The 27,752-nt window shown below is 39.6% G+C and overlaps 1 long non-coding RNA gene and 1 pseudogene across 2 annotated transcripts; one reads left to right on the top strand and one right to left on the bottom strand.

Moving 5' to 3' along the window:
• Position 1: 1 nt before the first annotated feature.
• Positions 2-27,752, bottom strand: LOC145814291 (uncharacterized). Its single transcript, XR_014357635.1, has 3 exons — positions 27,177-27,752; positions 27,047-27,068; positions 2-120 (listed from the first exon to the last, which is right to left on the bottom strand). It is a non-coding gene; the product is annotated as an uncharacterized LOC145814291 (long non-coding RNA).
• LOC114297677 (cullin-1-like) lies at positions 815-12,300 on the top strand (annotated as a pseudogene). Its single transcript, XR_014357634.1, has 13 exons — positions 815-1,167; positions 9,435-9,673; positions 9,770-9,847; positions 10,010-10,099; positions 10,222-10,302; positions 10,421-10,483; positions 10,907-10,942; positions 11,030-11,116; positions 11,196-11,345; positions 11,436-11,491; positions 11,589-11,709; positions 11,809-11,970; positions 12,104-12,300. The product of XR_014357634.1 is annotated as a cullin-1-like (transcript).

Raw genomic sequence — 27,752 nt, forward strand, 5'->3', positions numbered from 1 at the left:
CCAGCAGTATTCATATCCAGCTTCGCCTCTTTCGGCTTCTTTCCAGCCCTCATAAGCTCGGACAAGAGCAAAGTGATCACTGTAATCACGTGAAAATTGTGCTTTTGATGCTTCTGCTAGCTACAAAGAGAAAGACACACAAATCAATTAGTAAAACAGATAAGATAAGATACTCAAATTTCCAGCAAAAGCTATCTATTAGTGAAATCACAATGCCTTGTTACACGCCATTTTGAATAATCTAAATAGGAGTTACACGACGAAATGGCCAATGTTTAGAACCATTGCTAGCATCCTTTGTGAAGACTGCAAAGTGGCCCATTTAGCCACAATAACCACCAACCAGCAGCTAAATAGCCAATAGAGGTTTTCATTTTGCAGATTTAGATAGGGAATTAAAAACTAATTGAACAAACTATATACCATATGCTCAACAACTTCCTAAGAAAATAAAAGAAAAAAGAAAAGGGTAAAAAGGATAATCTTGAGTTTTATCTTGTAATTGGTTTTCAGAAAACTAAAATTCTACTGCACAAAGTTGTAGTAAGCACAGTTGCAGGAATACTTGTAACTCAAGTACTTGTACTACATAATTCAAAAATGAAGAAGATACAAAGATACAAAATTCTTTCTTTCTATTCTCTCTCACTACAAGAAATGTGTGATTTAACGGCGTTTTGTTAAAGGTCACGTTTTTTAATATTTAACGACGTTTTATAAACGTTGCATTTTGGTTTAAATAAAACGGTACCATTTAGCTGATAGAAGACGTTTAAAAGCGCCTTAAAATGTTATCCCTTTCTCACGTGCTCCCTCCCTCTTCAAACCCTCATTCTAAATCTGAGAAACCCATCTTCTCACTCTCACTCTTTCAAATCTGAGAAACACAAATGTATGAATCTCGCTCGCTCACTCTCTTTAAACCCTTAAAGTGATTTCAATTTCGAAGTTCAGTGATCCAATCTCAGACTGATTTCGATTTCGTAGAGCAAAATCGATTTCGTAGAGCAGAATCGATTTCAATTTCAATTTGGAAGATACAATTCAACCTTCTTCAGCTAGGTGATTTCGATTTCGAAGCTCTCTCTCTCTCTCTCTCTCTCTCTCTCTCTCGATTTCGAAGCTCCACCACCACCACCACCATCACCATCTGCATCGTCTACTAAGGTGAGCACTACTGTCTACAATCTCGATTTTGATGTTGAAGTTATCTCTCTTTCTCTCAAGATCTTCATTACGTTGATTCTTCTCCTAGGGTTTACAATCTTGAACCTCCTCTTAGGGTTTGGATCAACTCTCCTCTTGCCTGACTTGCCTCGTGCTATTTCAGGCTGTAAATTCGCTCTCTGATCTTGAAGTTCATATTTAATTATAAATTTGTTGTGGGAGATTTCAATTTGAATCCATGTGTTCATTTGATTTGAATTTGAATATGAATTTATAATTGTCAAATCTTGAAATTCAATCTGTGATGCTATGATATTGAACTTGAGTGATTGCTTCCTCATGAATTTACTTGAGTTATTGTGTACTTATCATCTCTAAGTTTATATTGCAAGGCTTCTCTATTTTAGTATTCTGTTCCATGTTGTTGTCCTTCTCCGATATTAAAAAACCTGAGTGAGTCCAACCATGCTTAGTGGTTGTGCTAAGACTGATTTGAGGGTTCTATTACTTGTTCATTTGAAAAAATTATGATGTGATTTTTCACAACACTGCCATGTATCATGCATGTGATTCCTGTAGATATTGTATTTGGGTAAGAAAATTAAATTAATAGATAGATAAAACACAAGTTTGATATATACTCTAGTTATTGTAATTTGTTTCTCGGTGCCAATTTAATCTCCTATGTTCTAATACATCAATTTTCCCTTTGATGTTTCTTAAAATTGTATCAATTTTTAGTTTAATTGATAAGTCTATTTTAGAAACAAGACTCATACTGCAATTAAGGGGTAAACTCTCTCTAAGTTTGGTGTTCCAGGTTACATGTTATCTCATTTTTTTCCCTTCATTTTTGCTTCTTGAGTTTGTTAAATCTGAGATGTTGTATATAATCTTATTGTTATGATTGATAGATAAACTATATGTAAGTGGGTACAATCAAACTTTGATTTCATGTCTAACTCCACTGTCACTACAAGAAAACTTTGATAAATAATTTCAAGTATTTTATGCATTAATCTCTTGCACTTGATTTTAGAAAAAATGGGACAGTGGTAGTATATATTTGTCAATCTATTGAGTGATCAGTAGTTATTTATTTTGTTTAGATATTTAATTTTGCATAATTTCAGCTTTGATCTTGGTGTTTGGGTCCAGCTCCTATTGTATTTGTTTGAACCATCATTCAACTACATCAAACTCTTTGGTATACAAAACAGTGTTATTCCTTTGGTATATAAAATTAAAGAAGAAATGAATTTTATCTTGAATTTGTTAAATTGAGTTGAGATGCAAAATTATTGGTAAATTGCCACACGATCTAGTCTCTTTCACAAGAATTGTCTATTATCTTGGAAGATTAGTTTATTTCTTGTTAATTGTGGTGACTCAGTACACCATTTGTTCTTACTTATTCATACAATCCTAAGAGAATATGGTTTTGGTTTTGAAGTTCAGCCTCCTCTTAGCTATATGTAATTTAGCAAATTTATGTTGGACTTCTCTTTTAGTCCTATATTATAGCTCATTTTATGGCTTAAAAAGACATAGAAAAGGAGGGAGTATAAGAAGTATCAGTGGGGTGTATTTTAACCAAATGCATATCAGAGAATAAGTATGGTACAGGATACTTGACAACTGTTAAGTTGGTTCAGAGAGCATTCATTTTCACATCATGTTTTTTAGGTCCTAGCTGAAGTTAAGCCACACAAAAGCAGACAAGAGGTTCCATATATGTGCATGGTCAATGGGGTATTAGTGAAGATGGCGTTTTAAAAGTTGTTTCAAGTCACATCTCTTGCTTTACATTTGGGAAATTAACTAAAAATTAATCAAAACTATTCCATTACAATGCCATGATTTAAAAGCTCTGTTAACTTCTTTCACAACTTGTTTTTTATTACTATATATGCATCTGTGCTATTTTCAAATAAATAGCAACTTGTTTCACAACTTGTTTTTTCAAATAAATTTGTGTTAAATTGAGACAAAAGATTTCATCTCATTGTTCATTTAAGGCATGTAACTGCTATCAATGACAGTGACAGTGTAATGCCATGTACTTACTATTTGTCTTTTGGTTGGATGATCAATGTAAGAATTTCATAATTGTTTTCACAATCAGTGATAGTGTATTTGTTCTTGTTCTTGAACTAGGACAGCCTATGTTCATAGAAAATGAGTGTTTGCTGTTAATATACTTTTGTGGTGGTTACATGCCAATTCCATATACAATTTATACAAGAAATCATTTGATTTTTTTTTTCCAATTTCAAGGAAGCTGTGAGTTGTCAGTATTGCAAAGTTAAATTCCTTTTTGGTTTATGCTCTTAGGGATATTTTTTTTTTTCCGTTGGTTTATGCTCTCGGATTTGGATTACCTTTATCATACTATGGATTTTTTGCATCTAGTCTGTTGGGGCACCATATTCTTGTGATATCAGCTATGAACCATTTCTTGGGCCTGAGGTTTGTTCCTATTTTCTTTTCAATTTTTGCTTCTTTTGAACATCACAATGTATGTTAGTGAAATGATGACTCCAACACATCTCCGAATCTGATAAACGTATTTTGGTTTGATTTGAAAGTCATGATAAAAGTACTATATGGTTTTATTCTTGTTTTATTTTTAGAGATGGTTCTTTTTTTTTTTTTTAAAAAAAAAACAAATTGTAATTCCATTTATTGGTAGCCTAGTGTAACCAGCCCGCGGGGGACCTCGCTACAGCTCGGACTCGATTTGTGTTCACGGTTCTAAGTCTGAACCAAAGAGTCCAAATCCGGCAAATCGTTTTGAGAAAAATAGATTTTTTTGAAAGAAGTGCCAAACATGGACTGCTTTGCCAGATACAGAGTCGCTACCTAAATATTTTTTAATGGGAAATTTAGGAAACCCTGACTCGGTGCCAAAGGCCACGTGTCCGTCATCACCAAAGTTGTCTCGGCTCGGGAACTTGGGTACGATTGGGGAAGGTCACTTCGTGAGCACCCCCGCTCGCCCGATCAAAGATCGGCCTCTACTAACCATGATATCTATTTTTGAAAACATTGTGAGTTCTTATTCCAGTTATTAGCCTAGGTTATTATGTGATGCGCACAGCATATAAGTATAGACTGGGTCGCCCGAATTGGAACAAAACATTTCATGTTTGCTTATTTGAAAGATGGTTTGCTACTCGCAAGTAGGCTTAAAATACAGATTTTGCCACTCTCAGGTGGGCTTAGTAAAGATGGTTTTGCCACTATCTAGTGGGCTTAAAACAAATAGTTGATGATTTATTCCAATTCAGATAACTCAACCTTCACCCATAGGCATTCAGGCAGTTATATCACATAAGCAATTAGCCTCATGGTAAGCATGCTATTCATGGCAGTCACTCACACGCATGCGAGGATGCTAAAGCATAAAACTTACCGAGTACTCCAAGCAAAAATAGAAACTCATTAGAAATCATGCATGAATCCTAAGCATACAGAAATGCCTAATGTAACACATGCAAAATGCAACTATAGCAGGCTCGGCTATTCTAAGATGGCATATGGAATGCTACAGCTAACATGTTTTCAATTTGGAATTGAAAGTACAATGCAGTTAGTATGATGCGCCGAGCCCGGTGTATGCAATACAGATGAATGATGCAAACATGCCGTCATACTGTATGCTAATTGAAATATGCCCTAATCTAACCATCATAAGCAGGTAAATAAAAGGGAGAAAGACGTGGGGTTGGAAGACATACATCACACACATGCACACTTATTACAGTTGTGCCCTCGCGCAGAGGGTCCGAATAAATAATACAGTCCCGAATGAAAGAATATTACAGTCCAAATATTACAGTCCGAATAATATACAAATTCCTAATTAATTAACAAATTAACTAAGAAAATAAATAAACTGGCATGCAAGCCAGGGACTGCCTTGCTTCTGATGGATGATGCATGTCCGGGTTGTCTTGCGCGGAAATCCACTGGGATGCCCCAATTAGCCTCTGTTTAGCAGTTATTCTTGAAAAGCGTCCCAAGTCCCGAAAAGTTGCTGATTCTTCATTTTGCTGCAACAGAGAGCAGGAAAGGGGCATAGCAATGTATTTTCACAAATATATGCATGCCTCGATCCTCGTGCCACCAATCACGCATACCGAGGCATGATGACCGAGGAGTCGAAATGCACAATTCAATATAGGATGAATGCACATGAAAACACAACTAAAACCTAACTCCATCATGGATAATCCGGAGTGTCGGTGACTAGGGAATTGAGACGCATTCCGTCACTCGGAGTACGAAATGCACCTCGTTTCCCGTGCCCGGGCTAACTCCTATCCCGGATACGATGCGATATGCATGACATGCATGAAATGCAACTAAGATACAATCCTAACATACACAATGTTATGGAATGACATGCCTCGAAATACGTGCACACGGGCACACAAACCGAGAAAATGACAGAATGCGATCTAAGATACAACCTAGTATGCACTATGCTGTAAAAATGAGATGCCTCGAAATGCGTGCACACGGGCACGCAAATCGAGAAAATGACATACGCAATGCAAATGACATGGAAATATGATATGGGCTTACACTAACATGAGAGAGCCTCAACCACACTCACATAAGAGGCCGATGGGTGAAAATGAAGCGCCTCGAAATGCGTGCACACGGGCACGCAAACCGAGGCAATGCATAGAGCAATGCAATGGCATGGAAATGGCATATAGAATGCAACATGGACTTACACTAACATGAGAGAGCCTCAGCCACACTCACATAAGAGGCCGATGGGTAAAAATGAAGCGCCTCGAAATGCGTGCACACGGGCGCGCAAACCGAGGCAATGCATAGAGCAATGCAATGGCATGGAAATGGCATACAGAATGCAACATGGACTTATACTAACATGAGAGAGCCTCAGCCACACTCACATAGGATGCCGATAGATGAAAATGAAGTGCCTCGAAATGCGTGCACACGGGCACGCAAACCGAGGCAATGCATACGCAATGCAATAACATGGAAATGTGATATGAAATGCACCATGGACTTATACTAACATGAGAGAGCCTCAGCCACACTCACATAAGAGGCCGATAGATGAAAATGAGGTGCCTCAAAATGCGTGCACACGGACACGCAAACCGAGGCAATGGCATACGCAATGCAAATAACATGGAAATGTGATATGAAATGCACCATGGACTTATACTAACATGAGAGAGCCTCAGCCACACTCACATAAGAGGCCGATGGATGAAAATGAAGTGCCTCGAAATGCGTGCACACGGGCACGCAAACCGAGGCAATGGCATATGCAATGTAATGGCATGGAAATGACATATAGAATGCAACATGGACTTATACTAACATGAGAGAGCCTCAGCCACACTCACATAAGAGGCCGATGGATGAAAATGAAGTGCCTCGAAATGTGTGCACACGGGCACGCAAACCGAGGCAATGCAAAAATGCGAACTATGGGATGGGAAATGGTATGCAAGCATGGTAATAGAATTTAAGCACTGAAATGTGGGGGAAAACAGCCCCGAAATGAGGCGAAAACACACCCGATGCGAGGAATGGTCTCGAAACATGAATTTTGGGACCCGAAATGGCCTATGGCTATACCAAACATGCACAATATGGATATGCAATGAATAGACAGTAGCAAGGCAGCCCCAAAATTAGCATTTTACCAGCACAAAACATGGCCAAACAGCAAGCAAAGATAGGGCAACAATGGCATGCAAAAATGGTCTTAAACATGAGATTGTGAAGCAACTCATAGCTGCTAATTCCAAACAGGTTAGGGCCCTTCAACAACATTGAATAGGGGCCAAAAATAAGCATATTTCCAGAACTGTAAAAACCTTAAAAACAATCATAGACAAGGCTAAGTTCTTATGCAAGAAAAAGGGCCAAAAGGTGGCCAAAGAGGCAAGTGGTATATGCAATGCCCAAACTGAAAAATTCCCTTCTACAACATTGAAGAGGGACCAAAAATAAGCATATTTCCAGAACTGTAAAAACCCAAAAACAGAATAAAAACATGCTATAAATGCAATGCAAAATGAGGCTCAAAAAGAGGCTATAACATGAAGTATACAAAATATTCCACAAATGGCCAAAGACCCTTAATGAAACATGTTAAGAAGGTCAAAATAAGGCCATATCTAGGCTTGTAAATCGTCCAAAAACAGAAGCATGATAGGCTGCCAAAGCATGCAAAAATGGGGACCAAAAGAGAGATATAACATGAAGTGACATATGGAGGTCCCAAACAGTGATGATCCCTTCTTCAATGTTGAAGAGGGGCTCAAAATAAGCCTATTCACAGAACTATAAAACGCCCAAAAATGGAAGCATAATGGGTTGCCAAAGCATGCAAGAAAATTGACATTTAAGGGGATATTGAAGCAAGTGCAATATGGGGGCCTCAAACAGGGTTGAGCCCTTAATGAAACAAGAAAATGAGCTCAAAAAAATGACCTTTTCAGTTTTGGTCGGAGCTCAAATCAATAATCATGTATGGCTTAGAGATGGTGCAAAAATGGGCTAGAAAAGAGGGAAATTGGACTTACCTTTGAAGACCAACACTTTTGTTGCTTCTTGGACCAGATTTGGTGACTCTAAGCTGCTGGAATTCTTCCCCTTGCTGCTGGAATGGAAAGGTGGTGGTAGAGCTTGAAGATGATGAAGGAATGGAGCCCAAAACTTGAAGGAAATGGGGTCCTATGTATGTATATGCTCCAAGCAACTCTTGTAACCCTTTCTCTAGAGTTGGGAGGCTCTCTATATGGATAAGAGATGAAGAGAAGAGTCTAGCCAAAGTGGAGGGAAAATGAGGCCTTTTTTCCCTCCAAAAGGGTCCTCCGGATGTAGATATTTTTGGGGGAAAACCAAGGCACAGCTGGAATGTACTCAACCTGAAGAAGCAGGCCGGCCTGACATTTTGGCTGCAGGTGGCCGGCCGGCCACTTCCCCTAGCCGGCCGGCTAGGTCAAAGGAAAAAAGTGGCCGGCCCTCCAGAAAAAGTGGCCGGCCACCCCCTAGGATGAAGCCCCAGAAGTTAGCTTTCCAATGGCGCAAACCTTGCATTAAAATTCCTCCTGTAGAAAAAGTTATGCCCTTTTCCGTGAAGCCGCGCAGATTCGGTCCAAGCGGACTTCAACCAACCACATCTCTCCCCCCCGGACTTGGACTTGGGATATTCTTGAGTGCAAAATGAAGCCCTGGAAGTAAGCTTTCCAATGGTGGTGGCCTCATATCTTAATTCCTCTTGTGCAAAGAGTTACGCCCGTTTCGGTGAAGCCGCGCAGCTTTTTCTCCTTCCCGGATTCATGCTGAACCACTTTTGACCAAAAAGAAGTTGGATTTTCAGAAAAATTGCTGGCCTACCACCCTCCTACAAGCTTTCTAACAGTGAAAATAAGGTCTCCACCAAAAATGAGCCCAAACCGATGCAAAATGAAGGTTCGGGGGCCAAAACGCGCAGCCCGAGGCCTCGAAAATTGGCTGTTAGGCACCGGGAGTGGTGTTTGACCACGAAGTGGGTCTCTCAGACCCCAGTGTCCCTCAAAAGGGAGTAAATAAGATGCTTACCAAAATTTAGAGCAAACGGAGATGGTTAAGCGGTCCCGAACTGAGGCACACGGCCTGACGGCTCCGAAAACCGGGAACCGGGCTCCGAAATGGGCAAAATGGCCTACGGCCACAAAATGTAGCCCACGGTCACTGAGAGATGGTCTACGGGACCTCTCTCTTCCCTCAGGAAAAGAAACAGAGAAAACCGAGTCTGGTTCGCAAACCGAGGCAAGGCACAGAAGAGGGTTCGGAAGTCCGGAGGCAGGGCTCGCAGCCGTGACTCTGAGACTTCTGAACAAGCACAACATGCAATATCACCGAGTGCTCAACTGGTGGCGTCTGAGTCTCAAGGTCGGTCAAAAATGGGGTGTCTACACCTAGTTTAAATGAGAAGTGAAAATACATTCCACATGATTCTCATGACTTTGCTTGTTCATTTACCTTCTGATTGAAAGATCTTGCCATCCTCATGGGTACTTCAGTTATAGTGGGCAGTCCCTCTTCTTGATTATTTATGAGCAAATAAAGATATGTTGACTATATTTACAATTGCGAGCTTATAGGGGGCAGTCCCTCTTCTTGATTATTTATGAGCAAATGAAGATATGCTGACTATATATACTTTAGCTATAATAGTCAGCTTGATCTTCATCCATAACAAATGATGGGTATGTATGCAGATTATTAGCCCATAAGAAGCTGGATCATAAGAAGCTGGATCATCTCGTAAGAATGGGGCAAATGGATATATTATGAGAATGACTTTGTTTTGGATATATTTGTTGAGATCGGAATGGGGCAAATGGATCATTATGAGAATGACTTTGAAGTAGATATGCTGAAAGTTACCGCGGATTATTATTCTCGAAAGGCTTCAAACTGGATCTTAGAAGATTCCTGTCCAGATTATATGTTGAAAGTAAACATCTATTCATTTTCTTTTTTTCTTGTTAAGGTCAGATATATTTGTTTGATAATCCTATATAATTTCTAAAAAATCCTTTTGTAACTCTTGGCTGAGGAGTGTTTGAAACGAGAGAAGGATAGGGTTGCTCATTACCTACATTCTAGTAGCGAGCTGAAGTTGCTTGAGGTTTGTTCTTCCTCTTGTAAAGTCATACTAAATTTCTTTCCACCCAATAATAATTAGTCTTTTAATGGTTACTTCTTTTTTATTTATTTATTTATTTTGAGGCCAATTTTGAAGATATGCACTTTCGCTGTTATAATTATGGGTAATTTTGTCTTCCTATAGAAAGTTCAACATGAATTGTTGTTCATTTATGCAACCCAATTGCTTGAGAAGGAGCACTCTGGATGTCATGCATTGCTTAGGGATGACAAGGTAGTCATTTGGACCATTTTTTTTTATCAGACTTGGACAGTGTTATTATTCAAGCCTTCTTGCTGTTATTTCAGTTGCAATTAACTAAAGTTTATTGACATTTTTTTCCTATTCTCTTGTAGGTAGAGGATTTATCAAGGATGTATAGGCTCTTTTCCAAAATACCTTGAGGTTTAGATCCGGTTTCTAGTATATTTAAACAGGTTTTGGTCTTTAACTTGCAGTACATTGTTCTGTAAAGAATGTAGCATTGTGCCTCTGGTATTATTTGTTTCTTCCCCTTGTTTATTTTGAAGTTTGGCTGGGTTTTTCTTTATGCAGCATGTTACTGCTGAAGGTACAGCATTGGTTAAACAAGCGGAAGATGCAGCCAGCAATAAGAAGGTGATGTAATCTTGATTGTGTTATTTCAGATCCCATAGTCTTTGTGCAATTTGTCTTCTGAGGAGGTGCATTTCACAAGGCTCATGATTGATCTGCCATTACATTGGATTTGGTTAACAAGTTATATACTCTTTTTTTTTTCTTTTTTTTTTTTTGCTGAAGGAAATTAAATTTGGATTTTAATTAAATGAATGGCAATGTACAAAATTTAGCACTACATTTGACTTTGGGGGTACAAATAATTGTTTGATGTGGTGGCATCATTGACCAAGGTTGTTCACTTAAAATTTTTCTTTCTTTCCTTTTTTTATTTTATTTCCCCTTTTCTGGGTGGAAAGAACATATCTACTCTTGTATATGTCTTAGTGATAATCTTTTCTAATTTTATTTCTGGTTCTAATGCTAAGAAGTGTCCTGGTACAGGCAGATAAGAAAGATGTGGTTGGTCTGCAGGAACAGGTAATGTCAAATTCTTATAGTACTTCACTTCTAGGATTTGTCAATGGATTCTTGGTATGGGAACTGACTAACTTGTGGGGCCTTCAGGTTTTTGTTAGAAAATTTATCGAGCTTCATGACAAGTACATGGCGTATGTAAATAACCGTTTTATGAACCATACTCTTTTCCACAAGGTTTGTATTAAACAATTGCTGCATAGTCGTGGTTTCCTTCCTATTATTCATGTATTAAAATCTCCTTTGTTTGCCTTAGGCACTCAAAGAGGCTTTTGAAGTCTTCTGTAACAAAGGTGTTGGTGGAAGCTCGAGTGCAGAACTACTAGCCACATTTTGTGATAATATTCTTAAGAAAGGTGGGAGTGAGAAATTGAGTGATGAAGCCATTGAGGAAACACTTGAGAAGGTATGCTTCTATCTTTCATAGCATTTGCTTTGACTTATTGTTGAGAATGAGATACAAACAGTTGCAATTGGATTTCTTTTTATTCTACAGGTAGTAAAGCTCCTTGCTTATATTAGTGATAAGGATCTGTTCGCTGAATTCTACCGGTAATTTTATTTAATTTTTTGTTATTTTTCAAGTGATTGCAGAATATTGTGATTCGATGATTCATAGATACTTATTTTTTGTTGCAATGACTGGTAGAAAAAAGCTTGCTTGACGCTTACTTTTTGACAAGAGTGCCAATGATGAGCATGAGAGAAGTATCCTGACAAAGCTAAAGCAGTAGTGTGGTGGTCAGTTCACATCAAAGATGGAGGGAATGGTGAGTTGTCTACAGCCTGTATTAATTTGCAAGCCATGCTTTAATGTAGTTTTGGGATACTGGCAGAAATAATTGTTTTCTTGCTTTGCTGTTTTCCAGGTCACAGATTTGACTTTGGCAAGGAAAAATCAAACTAACTTTGAAAAGTACCTCAAAACCAATCCAGATGCAAGTTCTGGGATTGACCTGACTGTTACTGTCCTAACTACTGGCTTTTGGCTTGGTTACAAGTCTTTTGACCTCAACCTCCCAGCAGAAATGGTAATGCTTGTAGATTTTTATTCGCACATAGATTGAAATTTTGAAATTGTTTCTTTTAATGTGAATTTATGTCATATGATGTGTTTCTGAACATTCCCACTGACGTCATTCTATTTATTCACTTCTGCTCTAGGTTAAGTGTGTGGAAGTTTTCACAGAATTCTATCAAACAAAAACAAAACACAGAAAACTTACATGGATTTATTCATTGGTACTTGTAACCTCAATGGAAAATTTGAACCCAAAACTATGGAGCTTATTGTGACAACCTACCATGTATTTTGTTGAAGAAACTTATTTTAATCTAATGCATGGATTTATGATTCTTAACGTAGAGGTTTGAGCTTTAGCATTTCATCCATACAGGATTCTGAGCTGCTGCTTTTTAATGCCTCAGACAGATTGAGTTACAGGAAATCATGACTCAATTAAACTTGACAGATGATGATGTTGTTAGGTTGCTTCATTCTTTTTCATGTGCAAAGTATAAGATTCTTAACAAAGAACCAAACAACAAAACAATCTCTCCAACGGATCCATATTAGTGTGCTTTCTATTCCTTTTTAATTTTTTTGGGGAAATTACACTTCTTGACCATTTTGATTTTAATTGATGTATTTAAAATCTGAATTGTTTCTATTCTTAGGTATGCAATGCATTGTTTTTTATTTTTAATTTTGTTTTCAAGCTTAGTTTATTTATTATTTTAATAAACATCAATTTTAGTTCTTGATAATTATTTTTCAGGTATTTTTTTTGTTCAACCATATTAAATTAGCACAATGTAAAAATTAAAAAAAAGGCTATGGCGGCGTTTAAAAAACGTCCCTATATCCTACTCCAACGGCTAGATTTTAAAATGTATAAATGTCTATGATGGCATTTTCAAAAACGTCGCTAAATGTCCATAGTGATGTCATAATACAGCTAGGTAGGACATTTGGCGGCGTTTTTAAAATATAACGACGTTTTTCAAACGCCATAAAGTTATAGCGACGGCCGCGTCGTCGACGTTTCATACTAAACGTCACAAAAAGAATTAGTGACGTGTTTAGTGCTTTTGAGCGGAGTTTTTTAAACGCCGTTAAAAGTGGATTTTCCAGCAGTGTCTCTCTCTCTCTCTCTCTCTCTCTCTCTCTCTCTTTTATTTTCCTTTTTCTTATGTCTATTTTTCTGACTTATCCTCAAATAACAAGGTCCTATTGTGAATGAAACCAAAAAAAACCCTTGAACTAAAAGCCCAACAAACAAGGTCTCAATCTTGAGGGACCAAGACATTCCAACAGTGGTACTTGAGCTGGGAGCAGGGCCTAGGTACTCCACTCGGACGAGTCTTAAAGAGAGACTTTGACCAAGAAGTATGTGCAAATTATGATACGCTAACTAACTAGTAAACCACCAGATATGTTTAACTCCAACACAAGTGTGTCTGAGTATGTTGTATATAGTAAAAATTTTGAACATGATGTGCCTAAAATATTAATTCAATAGCCATCACTAACCTCTGTTTGGAATTCTTTTGCTCCTTGCTTGGAATCAGCTGCAAGCACTTTAACAGCAATTGTCTCACTAGTTAACATCTGAGCTTTATAAACTGGACCAAATGCCCCTTGACCAATCAATGTGGTAAAATTATAGGTTGCTTTTGCAAATCCTTGATTTATTAGCAACAGAAACAAGTTAAGAACTGACAAGGAAAAGAAGAATCTAACAAATAAACATGACCACCAAAAAAAATAAAACTAAAGAATATATATATATATATATATGTAGATGTATAAACTACTTGGTGCAGGCAGATTGTTGTAGTATTAAGTAATCTGATATTCATTTTGTAGAGCCTATTAAGTAATCTGATATTCATAACCATATGATCATATCATATCTTTAAAAAAACTTAACGACAAATATGAAAAAAAATGGATGTTCTAGTATTTACAATCTTTGAACATTTTTCAATAGGTTGGTAGTTCTGTTTTGGATTCTTCTTGAGGTGACCCTTAAGATAGCCCCAAAGGGCCCAAAATGATCTGAAACACCACTTGCCATTGGGAAGCAAAGACAGAATGGGGAATAGGTTCTACATTGGGCTTGTTTGGTGCACCTTTATCAAGTTAAAATTAATAATAAAAAGATAGAAGTAAAAATATGTTTCTCCTAACTTTTAAACAATAAATTTTTTCAACTTATTTAAATTATTTTTAGTTTATAAGATATAAGAAAAGAAGAATATATATCAAACACTTTAATGCAAAATTTTAATATATATATATATAAGCAACTCTATAAGCTACCAAACATGACCACTCTACTTCACAGAGATGTGCATACCACACCACTCATCAAATCTGGCGTAGGTTGACTAAAAAACGAATCTAGTATAGTCATGATTTTTGGTTCCAAATTGAGTTCTCACCAACTTGTTAGTGACTGTGGAACTAGCATTGCTAGCTTGTGGAGACGTACTGATGACCCACATGTTAAAAGCATACAAAGCCATCATTAAAGGCACAAACCCAATGAAGAAAAAAAAAACAAGAAAACAAAAAAAAGATCATAATCAGAACTCACAATACTTGGGTTTTTTTTTTTTTTTTTGGGGTTAGATTAAAAGCCTGTGGCTTGTTGAGGAAAGTATTGTATATAGTAAGGCTTCTCTCTTTAATCTCCTGATAAAATACAAGAGTTCTAGTCAACTAACTAGCTCCAATTAATTACATACTTTTGTATAGCCAAGATAATTTGTATATCTAATATGAATAATATTGGGCAAATATATCAGATATAATAAAGCTGTATATCTAATATGAATAATATTGAGCAAATATATCAGATATAATAAAGCTGTATATCTAATATGAATAATATTAGGCAAATATATCAGATATAATAAAACAAACTACATGTCATATATGATTTTTATGTCTATAATTAGATATGATGTGCTTAGAGGGAAACAAGAACTGAATAATTAGCCTAATTGAGCTTGGGTCTTTTGGGAACTTTTTTTTTTTTTTTAGCTTACATGTTCTTTGGTCTATTCTATTTTTAGACTTCATTTTGCTTGAGCTGGGGGTCTGACAAGAGAAATATAGCATCAATAGGTGCTTGACAAGTCCCACCTGTAGTTGTAAAAAGTTTTGATTTCATTGCACGAAAGCTTCTGAATTTGACCAAGGTGTTGTCTTCTCTGGGCTACAGTCTTCCATAAAGTCTTGCTGGGGAGAAACTGATCCCTGGTGTATTATTATCAGGTTTAGTTTTTCTGATATCGATATATTTTGGTATATTAGTTAAAATTGCACTGCTTGGCACTATGTTAGTGGTCCTAATAAGAAAGAAGAGACAAAGTTCAATTTGCAGCAGAAATTTATATGCACCAATACCATGACTAGTTAATTTTAAGCAACTAACAAAATCTAGAGAGTAAGATTTGAGGCCATCCCTTCAAGCATCCACTCATTAGGGCTTTGAAAATTAGGGATAACAAATAAATTGGTTTTGAAAATTAGGAAAAACAGAGAAAAAATTAGAAATTGAGCGAGAGAGAGGGAAGGACCGAGGACCCATGACTAAAATTGGGTTTTTGGAGATAGGCGAACTGCTGGTACCTGGAAAATGATGATGGCAGTGTTGGTAGGTGCAAAAATGGAGAGAAGGAAAAATAAACATAGATGAACAGAAACATTGAGAGGGAGAGGGAGAGAGAGAATGGGTGAGTGGGAGAGAGAGAAAGAGAGGGATTTATACCTCAAATTGTTTTTAGGGAAAGTTGAAGATGCTCCAGAAAATGCGGATGGTGAAGGTCCTGGTGGGTGAGACATTGTAGAACAAAATTACTTTAGTCAAAGAGAAAACAAAGACAGAGAGAGTCACGGAGTGAGAGAGATAGATATTAAGGGAAGAGAGGCCGAGGTAACCGTGACGATCTCGGGGCTGTTTGGGGGCTGTTTCCAATTTTCGCCCCCAAAAGGCCCGTTTTCGCCTTTTTTTCTCACATTTTTTGTCCAAATTTGTAAACATTTTACACATAAGGCGCGCTTAGCCGAAACAGGATAATTTGAACATAAATGGCAAGGTACTGATGGATTACCTCTACTAGGGTTCCATTAGTGTTGACACTTAGTATTTAACATAGGCCAGTATTAGTGGCAAAGGATATAAAATTATACATCATTCTGTAATCTTTCAAAGAAATCATTGGTCTCTTCATCTATATTAGAACCAGAACTAACAATTTTGATATCTTCAGAGTTAAATCTCCTTTCTCCTTTTAGGCTAGTCTTTTGGTATAATGGTCCAACAATTTTTGCTAAATCTTTGATAAAAGGTCTAGCATAATTGACTAATCCTAAAAATTGTTGTAGTTTATTTAACTCTGGGAAACTATCAGGCATTTCTAGAATAGTCTTGGTGATATGGGGTTGAAGTTTTATTTGTCCATCACTAACTTCTACTCCTAGAAACTTGATATATTTTTTACCAATTTCTATTTTAGACTTATAATAATACCATGTTCAACAAAGAGTTTAAATACTTGTTGAAGATGATGGTAATGTTCTTTTTCATTTTTACTGAATACAAGAATATCATCTATATAAACTAAGACAAACTTCCTGTATTCACCAAAAATCTTAACCATTTTCCTTTGGAAAACAGATGGATGGAATTCAAAAGTTGGTCTTTTCCAGGGATATCATAGCTGTAACGCCCTCAAAATAATAACAATAAACCCATCAGATAAGACATGCAATTACATTTAAACTAACCACATTCCTTTCATTCATTAGAATTCCAAGACATAAGTATTACATGTTAACCTCATAACAAAATGCCCTACGGGCTTACAGCTTTCCAAGTTAACACTTGGTTACAACAAAGAGTTCTAACTCGTTTACACATTAAGCCCTTGGCTTGAAATTACATGTAATACATCAAAAGTAAAACGACAAAAACTATGCCCGCCACTAGCCTCCCAGCTATGTCCTTGGAGGTGGCATGCTTCCTGTACCTGAAAATGATATTCCCATATAGGGTGAGCCACAGCCCAGTAGAAATACACTAAACCAACCATGGACAATGACTAAAACATTAGCAATTGATAGTTGGTCAACACTGATACAATCACATAAATTACATATTTATGTCAACGACTTACAAGTCCCAATTACTTTTCATTTTCCCTTTTTAACAGATAAGCATGCTAGCTCTATCATCATTTCCACAGATATGTATAAAAACTATATCTCACATTCAGATAAGCATAAAAGCTATATCCACAATCTTAACAGATATGTATATCAACAATATCCACAGATAAGCATACAAGCTGTATCCACACTCTACATCAGATATGTATATCAACAATATCCACAGATAAGCATACAAGCTGTATCCACACTTCACAAAGATAAGCATATGAGCTCTATCTTCACTTCTCTAGACAAGCATATGAGCTCTGTCTACGGAGTTCATCCCCTATCTCCTCCAAATACCTATCCGGTTTAGAGGTACATCCCCTATCTTCCCCTAAACCGCGGAGTACATCCCCTATCTCCTCCTCTACACATAACGTATATAAACACATTGGTTCTATATACAATCACACAATACACACAATTAATGTATTCTATCAACCGTCAAGTTCCATGACACATTCCATTGATTAGTTTCCGTTTACCTAATCATCATGCATTGTCTACAACAATCTCGACTATCCTCCACCGATAGCCCAAAGCAGTTATTTCTAAAACAGAAAATAAATGCACAAATGGATATTCAATCAACATTTCATTTCCTCATTTCTCACCAATTAATTATCCCAATTAATTAAACAATGTAATTAGGCCATTTTCCATAATTACCATTTCAACCCTTAGGTCCCATTTTCATCAATGATTTAACAATCATTCCATTTTTCTATGCCAAACATGCATCTAGGTTTATTATGATTAAAACCCCAACTTTTGTAAAATTACACAAAAGCCCCAAACTTTCACAAAATTACCAAACCAAGCCCAACATCTCAAAATACCAAAATTTAAAGACAAAACCCATAGAGATGAGTAGGTTATCCCTACCTCAAATTCGGAGTCCCAAAGGAGAAGACGACAAAACCCAACATGCTCCAAAACCCAAGATTTTCAGATTAAAAAGAAGCCCTCGACGATCAACAACTTTTTTGTAAAGGCCAAAGGTGAGTAAATCACTCCTACTAGATCAAAACCTAGAGAGAAGGTAGAGTCTAGAGTGAGAGGCTCAACAATGGTGATTTTGGAAAAGTAAGAGAGAGAAGAGAAAGTGAAAAAGTGATTTGAAAAGTCACAATTTCGGGATTTAAACCCAGTCTTCCGCTCGAGCGTAAAACACCCCGCTCGAGCGGCCACTCACAGACTTCCGCTCGAGCGGCCAACCTCCCGCTCGAGCGCAGAATGCACTCGCCCAGCACTTTTGCAGAACCAGGCCTCCGCTCGAGCTCCCAACCCTACGCTCGAGCTCACAACACTGCACAACAAGATACTGGATGGATGTAATCTACGCTCGAGCGCCAACACCACCGCTCGAGCGTACAGGCCAAAAATCTGGGCAACTAGTTTTGGTTTCTAAACTCAACCAACCTGTAACAAACCCGCTCAACACATCCTATAACTCAAATACAAAGTAAGAAAGGATGTAAACAAGATAATAAACAACTACCAACATCCACGGACACATGTCCGGATCACTATACAACAAGGGTAAACCCGGGATCGCTATAACCTCCCCCCCTTAAAGAATTTCGCCCCCGAAATTAAGCACAAGTTGCAAAACAAGCTTTCCTCCATTTTAATCGATGTTACAATTTAACATTCAACAATTCGACCCATTACCGGTCATCCCATCCCTTAAATAAGAGACATATCACAATATGTAAACAACATATGTACTTTCAACATGCATCAACATTATGCACTATCCTTCCAATTTCAACAATATATTCAACAGATATAATGTTACATTCAACTTCCATATGAGGCAAGTTCCAAAACATACTACCAATAATCAAAACATTCTCAATGTTTCACAACTTAAGACATATATAAAAGCTCTTAAGTTCAACAAAATGTAAAATTCAAATACAAAATTACATATCAATAAACAAGTCCGGATATTTCTCACGGACTTCCAACTCACGTTCCCAAGTGGCTTCCTCCACTCCGTGATGTTTCCACAAGACTTTCACCAAAGGAATGGTCTTGCCACGCAGGACCTGATCCCGCCTATCCAAAACCCGAACCGGTCTCTCCTCATACGAGGCATCCTCATCTACCTCTAAATCGCTCCAATCCAACACATGTGATGGATCTGGCTCATACTTCCGAAGCATACTCACATGAAACACATCATGCACTCCGGACAACTGCGGCGGTAAGGCTAACCGATAAGCAACCTCACCTATCCTCTCAAGGATCTCAAAAGGACCTATAAACCGAGGGGATAACTTCCCACTCTTCCCAAACCTCATCAGGCCTCGCCTAGGTGATATCTTCAGAAAGACATGATCACCTACCTCAAACGCCAAAGGCCTCCTCCTACGGTCGGCATAACTCTTTTGTCGACTCTGGGCTGTAACAAGCCTCCTACGGATAAGCTCAACTTTCTCCGTCGTCTCCCTAACCAACTCCGGACCCAACAAAGGTGCATCACCCACCTCGGCCCAACAAACTGGAGACCTACACGGTCGGCCATACAAGGCCTCAAACGGTGCCATACCGATGCTAGACTGAAAACTGTTGTTGTAGGCAAACTCTACCAATGGCAAGTGCCTCTCCCACGTCCCACTGAAATCCAGGACACAACCCCGAAGCATATCCTTGAGGATCTGAATAGTACGCTCGGACTGCCCATCAGTCTGAGGATGGTAAGCCGTACTAAAGGTCAACTTAGTGCCCAAGGCACTCTGCAAACTCTACCACAACCTAGCAGTAAAACGAGGATCTCTATCTGAGACGATCGTCACTGGGACCCCGTGCAATCTCACTACGTCCCGAATATACAAATCGGCAAGATGATCTACCGAATCTCTCATGCGCATAGGAATAAAGTGCGCCGACTTAGTCAACCGGTCTACAACCACCCAAATAGCATCACTACCCCGCTGAGTCCTCGGAAGACCTACAACGAAGTCCATAGTGACATGCTCCCACTTCCACTCGGCAATAGGCAAGGGTTGCAACAAACCCGCTGGCCTCTGATGCTCGGCCTTCACTTGCTGGCAAGTAAGGCACTTCGATACGAAAACAGCCACATCTCTCTTCATACCCTGCCACCAAAACTGGCGGCTCAAATCCTGATACATCTTAGTACCTCCCGGATGCACCGCAAGGCGCGAATGGTGAAACTCTCGGAGTACCTCCTCTCGGCAAGCCTCCGGTACAAACAAACGGTCTCGGTATCTCACACTCAGGTCGGGATACACCGTCAAACCCTTCTCAACTTTCCCACTGGAGATCTTCTCTCGGAGGGATTCTACCTCAAGGTCACCTCTCTGTGCCTCTAACACTCTAACCACAAGTGTAGGCTGCGCAACAACAGAAAACAAGGCCGCAGCCTCAACAGATTCGCCCAGTAGCAAATCAAACTCGCCAAGTGCTCCCAACATCACCCATTCCCGGATGGCTATACAAGCTACATCACTAATGGTTTTCCTACTAAGGGCATCGGCCACAACATTGGCCTTTCCCGGATGATAATGCAACTCAAAATCATAATCCTCGATGAACTCCATCCATCTCCTCTGCCTCAGATTCAAGTCTCTCTGTGTAAACAGATACTTCAAACTCTTGTGATCCGAGAATACCTCGAACCTCTCACCATAAAGGTAGTGCCTCCAGATTTTCAAGGCAAAGATCACAGCTGCTAACTCTAGGTCGTGTGTGGGGTAATTCTTCTCGTGTATTTTCAACTGACGTGAGCCATAAGCTACCACTTTTCCCTCTTGCATCAACACACAACCCAAACCCTCTCGTGAGGCATCACAATAAACCGCATAACCCAACCCTCTCTCCGGAATAATCAACACCGGAGCGGTGGTCATTCTAACTTTCAGCTCTTGAAACGACTTTTCACAAGTCTCACTCCACACAAACTTGACTCCCTTCCGAGTCAGTCTAGTCAACGGTGACGCTAACCTGGAGAAATCTTTCACAAACCGACGGTAATACCCAGCTAATCCCAGAAAACTGCGGATCTCAAACACACTCTTAGGCTGTGCCCAATCTTGCACTGCCTCAACCTTGGATGTATCAACAGACACCCCTTCCCCGGATACCACGTGGCCTAAGAATTTGACTTCCCTCAGCCAGAACTCACACTTCCCAAACTTGGCATACAGCCTATGGGCTCTAAGTAACTCAAGCACCACTCTCAAGTGTGCCTCGTGCTCCTCCTCAGAAGACGAATAGATAAGGATATCGTCCACGAAGACAACCACAAATCGGTCTAAGAACTCCCGGAAAATCCGGTTCATCAAGTCCATAAAGACTGCCGGTGCATTGGTAAGCCCGAATGGCATCACCAAAAACTCATAATGGCCATACCGCGTACGGAATGCCGTCTTAGGAATATCTTCCTCCCTGACCCTCAACTGATGGTAACCCGATCTCAAGTCTATCTTAGAGAAACAATGGGAACCCTTCAACTGGTCAAACAAATCATCTATACGGGGCATAGGATACTTATTCTTAACCGTAGCCCGATTCAACTTCCGGTAGTCTATACACAATCTCAAGGCACCATCTTTCTTTTTAACAAAGAGGGCCGATGCTCCCCACGGTGAAACACTAGGGCGAACAAAGCCCTTATCGAGCAATTCCTGGAGCTGAACTTTCAACTCAACCAACTCTGCTGGAGCAAAACGGTAAGGTGCCATAGAAATCGGCGCCGTACCAGGCACTAAATCAATAGAGAACTCTATCTCTCGGTGAGGTGGCAAACTAACAAGATCTTCGGGAAAAACATCCGAATACTCACAAACCACCCTTGGTAACACAACCTGGGTCTCACCACTCTCACCACTCTCAAAGCTAGCAAGTAGACTACTAAGTTCACTTCGCCCTCGCGAATCATACCCCGGTGGCAAAACACTACCAACCCGGTCTCCCAAGAAATGGAACCACTCCCCGCTCAAGGTACACAATGTAACCCTCTGGCGGTAGCAATCAATAACAGCCCGGTATGACGATAACCAGTCCATACCCAAAATAACATCAAAACCCTTCATGGGCATGACAACAAACGGAAAAGGAAGCCTATAGTCGGCGACCTCTATATCACATCCTCTAACACCCTGTTTCAGAATCAACTCACCACCCAAAGGCGATACCACACAAATAGGAGATGCTAACTGTGCTAACTCCAATTCCAAAACAGATGCAAATGCAGCAGATACAAAAGAATGAGATGCACCCGTGTCTATCAACACATTAGCAACTGAGTTGCAAAACAGAAAAGTACCTCTCACTACTGATGGAGCCGGTACTAAATCCTGCGCGGTAACAGCATACACGCGCCCTGTAGGCCCCTGGTCTACCTGCTCACCTCTCGGAGCAAAAGACTGCTGCACAGACTGGGATGACGAAGCTCCCGGATTGGCCCTCGAGGCCTGCACAGACTGAGCTGGCTGAAAACCCTGCGTCTGCCTAGAACCAGACGCTCCCGAAGTGGCACTCAACTGTGGGCAAAACCTCTTCATGTGCCTAGGTTGTCCACACTGATAACAAGTCAAGAGCTGCCCCCTGCCCAAACTCTGACTCTGCGGTCTAGCTGAAGAAGAAGCAGCTTTCTGACCCCCACCCTTCTGCGGGCAAACAGATACCTTGTGACCCAGCTGGCCACACTTGTAACAAGTGAATTCTCCCTGACTGCCTCTCCCCGAGCTTACACTAGGCACTGGAAAGGTCGATCTAGAGACTGCACCCTGAGACTGCTGAGGGTTATAACCCCTCTGCCTCCTACCATCACTCTGACTATCCTGGCTCCTCTTGGAGCCTCTCTGACCCTCATCCTCCTCCTGCATCATAAGCTCCATATGAGCTGCAGCATCTACCAGGTGTCTATACTCTCGAATGTAAGACCCACCAATTCTCAACTTGAGGCCTCGCCTCAACTTCCGCTCAAACTCATAGCAACGGCGTTCCTCAGACGCCACCAGTTCAGGTGCAAACCTAGACAGACTGGTAAAAGTAGCCTCAAACTCGGCCACTGACAAGCCCTGCTGATTAAGCCGGCTAAACTGATCCCTCAGCTTCTCCCTAGCTGCTGCTGATAAAAACCTCTCCTGAAAAGCATTCACAAACGCCTCCCAAGTACCATCAACACGAGCTTTCTCGTATTTCCACCATTGACCCGCATCTCCCTTCAGTTGGAAGGATGCCAAGGTCACTTTCAGTGCTCCGTCTTCGATGCCAAGCATCTCAAACGTCTTCGTTGTCTGTTCGAGCCATTCATCTGCCTTAAGCGGCTCTTTAGAATCCCCGATAAACTCGTCCGGATTACACCGAAAGAACTCCCTCTTCAAGAAGGAAGGCCCTGTCTCAGCTGCCTGATTCCCAGCTCTAAGAATACCTAAAGCTCCTGCTATCTCTCTGGCCAAGGCACCCATAGCCTGCTGACCTACTGGCTCGGCCACATTGGCCTGCCCAACTCCCTCCTGCACTGCCGGAATCTCACCCTGTAACGGTACTTCCTGCCTCGCAGGTCTACCACGCCTAGCACCTCTTCCTCGTCCTGACATCCTAATAAAGGCAACACAGAACGTTAGCACATTCATAAATGTGCCGAAACTAAACACTCACGTCCTAATGCCTGGACAACTGTAATTCACTCCACATAAGCACATAAACACATAAGCACTTACGAATTTCATTTCCGGATAATGATAGTCCCGAGGCGTTACTAGAGTTCCGGTTAGAAACAGCGTTGATCAAGTGCTTTTCCAACAAGACTCCCAGAAACTCAAGGATCCGATCAACATCCAAGAAATTAAATCCCATACCCACATAGTCACATAAGCATGTTATCAAATAAACACATAGCATATGGTACTACTTTTAAGTCTCTATCAAGCGAGACAAACCCATTGTGATCCTAATCACTTCCCACGTACCCAAAGTATTCGAACCCGGTACGCTTTGATACCAAGTTGTAACGCCCTCAAAATAATAACAATAAACCCATCAGATAAGACATGCAATTACATTTAAACTAACCACATTCCTTTCATTCATTAGAATTCCAAGACATAAGTATTACATGTTAACCTCATAACAAAATGCCCTACGGGCTTACAGCTTTCCAAGTTAACACTTGGTTACAACAAAGAGTTCTAACTCGTTTACACATTAAGCCCTTGGCTTGAAATTACATGTAATACATCAAAAGTAAAACGACAAAAACTATGCCCGCCACTAGCCTCCCAGCTATGTCCTTGGAGGTGGCATGCTTCCTGTACCTGAAAATGATATTCCCATATAGGGTGAGCCACAGCCCAGTAGAAATACACTAAACCAACCATGGACAATGACTAAAACATTAGCAATTGATAGTTGGTCAACACTGATACAATCACATAAATTACATATTTATGTCAACGACTTACAAGTCCCAATTACTTTTCATTTTCCCTTTTTAACAGATAAGCATGCTAGCTCTATCATCATTTCCACAGATATGTATAAAAACTATATCTCACATTCAGATAAGCATAAAAGCTATATCCACAATCTCAACAGATATGTATATCAACAATATCCACAGATAAGCATACAAGCTGTATCCACACTCTACATCAGATATGTATATCAACAATATCCACAGATAAGCATACAAGCTGTATCCACACTTCACAAAGATAAGCATATGAGCTCTATCTTCACTTCTCTAGACAAGCATATGAGCTCTGTCTACGGAGTTCATCCCCTATCTCCTCCAAATACCTATCCGGTTTAGAGGTACATCCCCTATCTTCCCCTAAACCGCGGAGTACATCCCCTATCTCCTCCTCTACACATAACGTATATAAACACATTGGTTCTATATACAATCACACAATACACACAATTAATGTATTCTATCAACCGTCAAGTTCCATGACACATTCCATTGATTAGTTTCCGTTTACCTAATCATCATGCATTGTCTACAACAATCTCGACTATCCTCCACCGATAGCCCAAAGCAGTTATTTCTAAAACAGAAAATAAATGCACAAATGGATATTCAATCAACATTTCATTTCCTCATTTCTCACCAATTAATTATCCCAATTAATTAAACAATGTAATTAGGCCATTTTCCATAATTACCATTTCAACCCTTAGGTCCCATTTTCATCAATGATTTAACAATCATTCCATTTTTCTATGCCAAACATGCATCTAGGTTTATTATGATTAAAACCCCAACTTTTGTAAAATTACACAAAAGCCCCAAACTTTCACAAAATTACCAAACCAAGCCCAACATCTCAAAATACCAAAATTTAAAGACAAAACCCATAGAGAGGAGTAGGTTATCCCTACCTCAAATTCGGAGTCCCAAAGGAGAAGACGACAAAACCCAACGTGCTCCAAAACCCAAGATTTTCAGATTAAAAAGAAGCCCTCGACGATCAACAACTTTTTTGTAAAGGCCAAAGGTGAGTAAATCACTCCTACTAGATCAAAACCTAGAGAGAAGGTAGAGTCTAGAGTGAGAGGCTCAACAATGGTGATTTTGGAAAAGTAAGAGAGAGAAGAGAAAGTGAAAAAGTGATTTGAAAAGTCACAATTTCGGGATTTAAACCCAGTCTTCCGCTCGAGCGTAAAACACCCCGCTCGAGCGGCCACTCACAGACTTCCGCTCGAGCGGCCAACCTCCCGCTCGAGCGCAGAATGCACTCGCCCAGCACTTTTGCAGAACCAGGCCTCCGCTCGAGCTCCCAACCCTACGCTCGAGCTCACAACACTGCACAACAAGATACTGGATGGATGTAATCTACGCTCGAGCGCCAACACCACCGCTCGAGCGTACAGGCCAAAAATCTGGGCAACTAGTTTTGGTTTCTAAACTCAACCAACCTGTAACAAACCCGCTCAACACATCCTATAACTCAAATACAAAGTAAGAAAGGATGTAAACAAGATAATAAACAACTACCAACATCCACGGACACATGTCCGGATCACTATACAACAAGGGTAAACCCGGGATCGCTATAATAGCCTTCTTTCTCTGTGTTATTATTGAGTAGATACTCAAATTGACCTCTATAATGCTATCAAGATAGAAGTCAATAAGATTAGTATGTTTGATACCTTACCAAGTACAACAAACATTAGAGATCTTATAACAATGATAAATGATAAACCTAAACAAATTGAAATTGAGACCAAAAATTTGTTAGGATATATTAGCACGCAGTCTAACAATCTTGAAGATAAGTGTAATTTCTTACAAAGACAAATGGATATATTAGCATCCCAAAATACTGAAACAAAAAGGTTAGTCAAAACATTAGAAGAATTGGTAACTAGAGAAACCACGAGAATAGAAGATTTAGTTACTGAGTTATTAGCACTAGCTAAACGATGAGTGAATTTGGAACTTTTTATGATGAAAGTTTAAGAGAAGCTTCTGGTTATAGAATAGACAATTATGGACTAGAAGGCATAACAACATATCCAACAAAGAATGAAGCTGATTAAAGGATATTATTACAAAATAATTTGTTAATTTTAATGATGATTATGATGAACAAAGATTATACCAAAAAAATGAGTTTAATTAAGAATAACATGGAAACTTTAGCTAACATAAGTAATTTTAATAAAGACACTCTTAAAAGTAGAATATAATAAGAAAAAGAAACAAAGCAAGATTCCATCAATTCCATCAAAAGAAATACATAATAAGAAACAGAGCAAGATTCAATTTTCAAAGCACAGATCAAGTCAACAGTAGTAACAATAAGTCCACAAGCAATTACAGATCTCTGACAAAACAAGAGAAATTGAAAACTAAAAAACAGATCTAAGGAATAGATCATCAGAGTACTCACCACCAAAACGCAAGGCAACAATCTGCATCAAAGAAAACAAACCAAAATTAATACCATATTAGAGTACAGAAGTGAGAGAGAGAGAAAGAGAGAGAGAGAGAGAGAGAGAGAGAGTACATGGAGTGTCGACCTGAATGGTGCCCATGAGATCAGTGTGCCAGAGGTTACGGTTGTTCTGGCTGAGCTGCATCTTGTCCAGATGCTCTTGTGACGCCATTGACATCTTCGAAGAGCTCAAAAACCAGGAAACCCTAGCTGATGATGAAGAGGAAGAAGATGAAGATTTTCGAAAACACTTTTGAAAAACACCCAAAGCACTTGGCCCATTCCTACAACTTTGGGTTATCTAAGCTGGTTCATGTTTTCTAAGCTATTTTTTTGACCAACTAGGCATCTGAGAGATCTGTTTGAAGTAGCAATTGAGCGCGACTCCGACAATGCAAGCGCGTTTGGTCGATTTCACGGCGATTTAGGGCTCGAGAGGGGGTGAGAGGACTCCGATCAAGGGTCGAGATTGAGCGGTTAGGTTAGGATTTGGCTTGTTTCGAGGGGTGTGGTAGAGAGAAGGTTGAGAGAGATTAGGAATCGAGACAAGGACTCAAATCTGATTCAGATCTCGACGATCTTTCGAATCCAGCGGAGGCACCAGTGGAGAAGAAGAGGATGAGCCCAGCTGGTGCGGTGGGTGTTTAGGAGAGAGAGAGAG

The sequence above is a fragment of the Camellia sinensis genome, unplaced genomic scaffold, assembly GCF_055761805.1.
Source record: "Camellia sinensis isolate YWXY unplaced genomic scaffold, ASM5576180v1 Unanchor1, whole genome shotgun sequence".
NCBI lineage: Eukaryota > Viridiplantae > Streptophyta > Magnoliopsida > Ericales > Theaceae > Camellia > Camellia sinensis.